This window comes from Adiantum capillus-veneris, chromosome 4 (genome assembly GCF_014529385.1).
Source record: "Adiantum capillus-veneris isolate H3 chromosome 4, ASM1452938v2, whole genome shotgun sequence".
Taxonomy (NCBI): domain Eukaryota; kingdom Viridiplantae; phylum Streptophyta; class Polypodiopsida; order Polypodiales; family Pteridaceae; genus Adiantum; species Adiantum capillus-veneris.
The window spans coordinates 122,768,302-122,776,048 of NC_140934.1; the positions used below are offsets into that span (position 1 = coordinate 122,768,302).

The following is a 7,747-nucleotide window of genomic DNA, read 5'->3' on the forward strand; positions in this document are numbered from 1 at the left end:
TGTCCCCTCATTCCATAGACCTAGCCCCTGAGTGTGTAGCCCCCAATGTGGTTAACAAAGGCCCATCAGAGGAGCATCCCTCTGGCTTTGAGCAAGATAACCCTGAGTCAGAGCAAGAAGGAAACCCCAACTGCATGGAAGGAGAACCATTTGCAGAAGGGGTCACCATCCCTGTCAAAGACTTGGAGCTATGGCAAAATCAGCTGCAGGACAGGGTAGTCATAGCTTTGTGCCATGGTGGTAGACCCTCTCTAGAAACATTAAGAACCTGGATAGCACAGCAGTGGACTAATAGGAACATAAAAGTCACGCAGGTGAAATATTTTCCTAACAACTATCATCTCATGTTCTGTGAGGACCGAAACTATGCCCTGCAGATCGTCAATGAAGGCCAATGGATAATTAGAAATATGCCTATGTCTGTATTTAACTGGTACCTGGGATTTGACCCTAGGGGACCTAAACCCACTAAAGCTTCAGTTTGGGTTGACTTTCTTGACTTACCTATTGAGTTGTACCCTTGGCTCAAAAACATAGGAGAATGTGTAGGGAAAGTTCTAGGACAAAGATCCAGAGGTGGCATCAATACCAAATGGGACCCACAGCTGCAAATAGAAATCTCAACTCTGAGTTAAAAGGGTGCATTCCCGTAAAAGATTCCTCAGGTAAATCCCTACACTTGCAAAGAGTTGCCTACAAGAATCTTCCAAATGCTTGCTTTCATTGTCTGAAACAAGGTCACTTTATTATGACTATCCTGAATTGAAGCCTCAAGAGAATCTGGAGGATGCCCCTGCTAATAAGGATGATAGTTTCCAACCTGTCCATAAAAGAAATACTGTCAAGAATAATAGAAATGCTAAACCCTCAACCTCCAGGAACAAGAACAACTTTAGTCCTCTGTTGGTTGATGTGTTTGATCCTTTTTATTATGATGTGGATGAAGACACTGATCAACAGGTAGAGACTAAAGTCAACTTGCAAGAAGACTCTCAGCCACTCATGGGTAAAAGATCTACTCAAGACCAACCGGCAACAATTGACCCTGAGGAAGATGAACCAGCACTTGCAGGGTTAAAGGACAAGGAAGTCAAGATGACACCTCCTAATAGTCCTTTGGCTCAAACTAGAGGTCTATCATCAACTTCTTCATCAGATTCAAAGGTGGAGTCTATCCCAAACTCCCAGCACCCTGGAAACAAAGGTAAAGAGGACCAGTATTTTGAAGAAAAATTGGAGTTACAAGACCAAGCTCTCAAATCCCAACTTGCAGCAACCCAAGAGCAATTAGTGGATATTCTCATGACCCAAGCTGAGGAGGAGAGGCTACCCTTAACTGCTGTTTTCAAATCCAAGAGGAAAAAGGAATCTTCTAAAGATCCCACCAGAATCTCAGTCTCTATTCCCAAATCTCCTAAAAACAGCAAAAAATGAATTTTCCAAAGCTAAAAGTAATCCATTTACTGACCCTGCTAGACCCATGGCTATCAAGAATTGGCTTCTGGACAACTGCTTATGTCCTAACATTCTTTGTTTGCAGGAACTCAAAGCTCAAGGCTCTGCTTTGCTAACTAATCTCAAGAGATTAGGTACACAATATAACTGGTTCCACACAGACCATGATGCAAGAAGAGGGGGTGCAGCTATTGGTTTAAATACAAAGCTTTCAGGTTTTATGTATGGGCATGATTGTTCTCCAGCTCAACAATGGGCTTCAATATCCCTGTCTGTCCCTTTTAATTTTACTCTGGTCAACGTGTATGCATCTAACTCAATCTCTGATAGATGCAGGTTATGGTCTGAACTAACATTTCTGTCACGTCCCCTAATGATCATTGGTGACTTCAATATGGTGGAGAACATTAATGATAGATGGCACCTAAAAGGTCAAACTGTAAGTGGAGCAGAGAAGAAATGCTGGGAAGAATTTCTTGGAAGTCACAACCTAATGGATGTTTCTGTTGAATCAGGTCTAACCTGGTCTAATAAGCAGGGTGGTGAGTGTTACAGGGCAGCAAGGCTGGACAGAGCATATATGTCTATAGGGCTTGTGCAGGAGCACTGGCAGATAACCAGTAAGACTCACCCTTCTCTCTTTATCTCTGATCATCTTCCCCTTGTTCTAGATTTGAACAAAAGTAAATATAACTACAAAGGAGGTTGGCCTCATGCGGATAAATCTCTTTTCAAGCTAGAGATAGTTAAGAATAAAATTGAAACCATATTCAATGATAGCTTTGCTCATTCCTCTTCTTCCTTCAAAGCTTGGGACCAGGCCACAACCCTCACCCTTAAGGCTTTAACTGACCTCAAGACTAAGTCTAGAGAGACTAGAAAAAAGAGAAGAATGATGATAGTAGACATTATCAGCTTGAGAAAAATCTGGCTCTAGACAGTCTCCCCTCTGCAGAGATCTTGGCCCTCAAGGAAGATCTTAGACAGGAAGAGCTCCTTCTAGCTAATAGTGCCCTTGCTTGGAATAGAACTTTTTGGGAAGGAAAAGTGGATAGACCCACAAAACATATGTTTGACCTTCTTTAAGAAAAGAAGGCCAAGGATTTTTTACCTCCTTTGAAGGATAGAAGGGGGAAACCAGCTGAATCACATAAGGAGAATCTGTCCACAACTCATACTTTTTTTTCTGAAGTGTTCTCTAAGCCTCCCTCAAGAGGGGCCAACATCACACAAGCTAGAGCTAAAATTGCTCTCCTGAGAAACAAAACTGTTACACCTGCTATGGCTCAACAGCTTGATCAGTCCCTTTCTGAAGGGGAGCTTAGAGACACCATCAGACATTTTAGTAAGGACAAATCTCCTGGCATAGATGGTCTGCCAAATGAATTCTATGAAGAATTTCAGGACTTCCTAATTCCTCACATTATGCTAGTCTGGCAAGAAGCTATTAGAGTAGGAGCTCTTCCTTCTAGATATAACACTGGGGTTGTTAAACTTATACATAAGAGAGGTGATAGAGATGCCCTGTCTAACTGGAGACCTATCACTTTTCTGACTTCTCTATACAAAGTCTACTCTCAGTCTTTAGCTAGAAGGCGCAGTCCTCTTATGGATCAGATTATTCTAAAGGAGCAGAAGGGATTTATAAAGGGAAGATATATCCTGGACGCTATTATCACTTTACGGGAGGCAATGGAGCATGCAGAAAATACAGACCAGAACTACATCTTCTTCAAGATTGACTTTGACAAGGCTTATGATAGGATGGAATGGGATTTTATTCTTCAGTCTTTGCATGATGTAGGCTGTGGAAAAAAGTTCATCAAATATGTGCATTTTCTTCTAGCAAATGCTATTGCCAGAGTGGCAATCAATGGTCAGCTAACTGAGAACATCTATCTCTCTTGCTCCATTAGACAGGGATGCCCTTTAGCACCTTTACTGTATGCTATCAGCTCTGATGCTATTGGTTGGTTGGTTAGACATTGCATGGATACAGGGAAGATCAAAGGAATCCAGATTACCAGCACCACTCAGCACCTCTGCCTTCAACAATTTGCTGATGACACCAATGCAATCTTGGCTAATGATTTGACTTCTATACAGGCATTCTTGGACTGTCTCAACATTTTTGGTCTGGCTAGTGGATCAGTGATAAATCACCACAAAACTAGTTTCAAGTGTATGGATGGGACTACCCCTAGATTTGTTGTGGATGTAGGATGCAAGGAAATCAGAGATGGTGAGGTATTCAAATTGCTTGGGATCCCAATGGGGTTCAAGGTTACTCTTACACAGAGATTTGAATGGATACTTAGCAAATTCGGGACCAAGATTTTCAGGTGGCAGGGTATGCAAGGCTCTTTGTCCTCAAGGGTTTTTTTTCTTAATCATTATATATTGTCCTCTCTTACTTACTTCTTGTGCTGCTGGAAACTAACCAAATCCCAGCTCAATAAGATCATACACCTTGCAGGGAGATTCTTGTGGGGAGGGACAGATGATTTCAATAAAGTAGCTAAAGTAAACTGGTCCACCTGCTGCCTTCCTAAAGAACATGGAGGACTGAGGATTCTAAACATTGTCTTGCAGAGTCAAAAGTTAGCAACAAAGTGGATCTACAGAGCAACAGGTTCTGAAGATTATTGGGCACTCCTGATTAACAGACATATTCAGAATTTTTCACTGCAGCAATTCCCTGCATGGCAAGATCTCAACCTAAGGGAGGTTATCTGCACACACTGTCCAGTCAAACCTAAGGGGTCCTATCTGATTAAGAGAATGTGGCAGTCCTGGATGGAGCTAAAACATAGTTCCCCACTGCCTTCATCTCTGACTACTAACTATCACTTCTGGTTACAAGATTCAATATGGATTGGGCACATGGCTGCTATACATAAGTGGAAACTGTCAAGAAGGGCTCATATAACCTTCAAGAAGGGCATCAGATCTTGGAAGTATGTATACAAGGGAGGCCAGTGGCTCAACTCTAACTCTTTGATGCTTGAGTTTGGTGTTTCCAGGTTAGTAGCGGATGAGGTCCAGACCAGAATTGAAAAGATGCTGACCGCAGTGACAATCAGCTCTAAGCCTTGCTCTAAAGCTCAATCTCTGAAGGGGACTGCCAAGTTAATATACAATCAGATGTGTGCAAGAGGTGATATGCCAGTGGGCCTCAAGAAAAAGCTCAACACTAGGTGGAAGCTCACCTGGAGTAAAAAGCAATGGCAGTATAGGTTTAAATGTATTTGGGCCTTTCCACGGGCCATAAAAATCAGCTTCTTGCTCTGGCTTCTTCTACACAGATCTTTATGGATTGGTTCAACAGCAAAGAGATTTTTGAAGCTTAATGGTATTTGTTCAAGATGTCAGCAGGGAGAGGAGACACTTGAACATCTTTTCTTCTCCTGCCCTTTCAATGCAACCAGCTTGTAGGTGATCCAGAACAGGATATCAACATTTGACAGTTCTTTTATTACAACCAACAACCTGTTGTTCGGCTGGGCTAAAGGGATGGACATTGCCCTATGGAATAACTGGAGGGAAGCTTATCTTTGGCATGTATGGAAAGCTAGGAATGAGGCCCAATTCCAGGGCAGACTCTCAGACCCAAGCTTCTCTCTGCAATGGGAAATTCAGAGGATAAACAAGTATGCAGTGGATATGATGAAGGATGCCTTGCCAGGCCCTCTCTCAAGTGTCTTCAAGGAAGTCAGATGGCAACAATGGTCAGCCATCCTCATCAAATTGTATTCAGGACCGTACCTAGACTAAGGATGATTAACTGTTACTAACTGTTTTCTGAGGGTGTCCAACCCCTACTGTTGGACACCCTCAAGACTATGTAACAGTTTATGCTTTGTTTCTATATAAATTTATCACCTTTCTCAAAAAAAAGAAAAAAAAGAAAGTGCAGTGATAGGATTTCACCTTGGACTTGACTGATTGTGGCAAATGGGCACAAATGGAAATGGGACAGACCGATCGGTAGCCCCTTGCAAGGCATCAATTAAAAATGCTATTGCAGCGATATTATTTATTTCTTTTTTTATGGCATAAAATGTATAGCCAGATTATGAATAATGGGTGTCAAGTCAACGGATCTCCTAAGGTTAGTTGTATCACAATTGTGGTGAGCCTTTAAATTACATGCCGTATTTTTGCTTATAGTTGGCCCAAAGCTGGTCCACGGACTGGCCCAGCAGGTCTTCGAAGTAGGCCACGTCCCAGTCGGACGCCAGCTAATTGGTGTTGAGGGCGGCCACAAAGCCCGACTTCAGGTTGTCACAGTACTGCAGGAACAAGCAAGTGACGTCATAGCCCTGGTCCCAGTGGGTCACCCTGGCCCGGCTTCACCCAATGGGATGGCGCCAATCCAGCAGTGAGTCTGACGTAATCGGCGATACCCTCGATGAGGCCCCCGTTGGCACGGCCCTGCCCATTCCACTGCCACACGTGCGTCATCTCGTGGAATATCACCCCCTTCACCTCCTGCACTGCCACCTTCCCTGAGTAGGTTTCCACGTACCTCTCCGACAGATGTATCTCTTGCCCAATTGTAAAGTCCACAATGCCGGCTGGAGGCGCATCGTCCACGTACAGCGTCACCTTGTGCACATACTTCTCCGGATAGGAGGAGTTTCCCCCGTACCCAAATGTATGCTGTATGAACTTTGAAGCTGATGCGAGTATAGCCTTCGCCCCGCTTGAGCCCACTACCTGCTGGAACTTCTGTCCCCCTGGTTCGTTCGTGGCGTTGTTGATGGCGTCATCCGCCGTGTCTGCCAGCGCAGCTTCCCACGGGGCGCAGCTCATGAGAAGCACTATGGAGAGCGCCACCAAGTGTGTAACGGGAGTCGGCAGGCAGAGAGAGAGAAAAGAAGAAGACGAAGAAGAGAAGATTAAGAAGAAGAAGAGGATAAGATTTTATCGTCATAGGAACGACCTCAAAGATCTATCCGATGGGGCTTAATTACCTCAAGACGAGCTGCTGCTGCGCTTCGTCTTTGATACTGCCGCTCATACCCGAGCTTGGTATGCCCGTCTACAGCGAAAACTTTCCAATGCTTCTCCGCTTCGCCTTTCAAAATATTACTGCCGCTCGTACGCTAAGTTGGACCTTGGTACGTCCGTCTAATGCAAGAAGAAACTACTCCTCTACAATACCATCTCATCTCATTTCATTAACTAAAACATATATGCTCCTTGGGGGGATTTGAAAGATCTATCTCTCGAAGGAGACTGGTGCATTATGAAAGATTTCAATATGGTAGAAGCTAGAAATTATAGTATTAAACGGGCTCAATTAGCTTGTTGGCACCATCGAAAGAGGTGAAATGGCAGGCTCTATGTGAGAAATGGGTACTAACTTACTTATGCACTTTGGGACCGTGGAGTGACTCACCTGGCTTAACTTACACGAGCCTTTAGTATGCCAACACCATTTCTTGTCTGGATAAGTGTTATGTATCACTTCAAATGGATTGGCTTCCCCCCTATGTGGTCTTGAGTGTTGATTCCTACTAGAGTTTATAGGACCACTTTCCCCTTTGGCCTCCACGTTGCCAGCGCTTCTAAAGATGATTCTTTTCTGGAAGGAAGGAAGAAGAAATTGGTGTACGGAGAGCATCTTAGTTAAGACCCACTCTTTAGGTTCCTTGTTAAGACAACAGTGCTCAAGCTAGAAAAAGATGTGAATGTAGCGGACCCTTATGCCCAGCCCTCCCTTTTGTGTAGAATACATCTAGTCAACAATTAAAAGAGCAGGACCTAAAGTGAAAAAAGGTCAAGATAACAAAACCAAAGAGCTAAAAGAAGCTATGGAAGAACTCTAAAAAAGAAAGCAAGAAGGTAGAGCTTCATAGGATAGGCATAAGCCCTAAATAGGAGCCAAAGTGCTGCTTACTGATCTGCAATGATGAGATTAGAAAGACTCACTGGTGGTGGCTAGAGCGCTTGCCTTCAAGCCTACACCTACCAACAAAGAAAATTGTTTTAGAGATCTTAAGGTCAAAATAAGAAGAAACTCAATTACAATAGTCATAGAGGAGGGGGATAACACAATTCAAGACCCACTCTTTAGGCTCCTTGTTAAGACAACACTTCTCAAGCTAGAAAAAGATGTGAATGTAGTGGAGCCTCATGCCTAATCCTCCCTTTTGCGTAGAATACATCTAGTCAACAATTAAAAGAGAAGGACCTAGAGTGAAAAAAGGTCAAAATACCAAAACCAGAGAGCTAAAAGAAGCTATGGAAGAACTCTTAAAAAGAAAGAAAGAAGGTAGAGCTTCAC

The 7,747-nt window shown here is 43.4% G+C and overlaps 1 pseudogene; it reads right to left on the reverse strand.

The window, feature by feature from the left end:
* Window positions 1-5,600: 5,600 nt before the first annotated feature.
* LOC147459925 (uncharacterized) lies at window positions 5,601-6,478 on the reverse strand (annotated as a pseudogene).
* Between the last annotated feature and the right edge of the window lie 1,269 nt (window positions 6,479-7,747).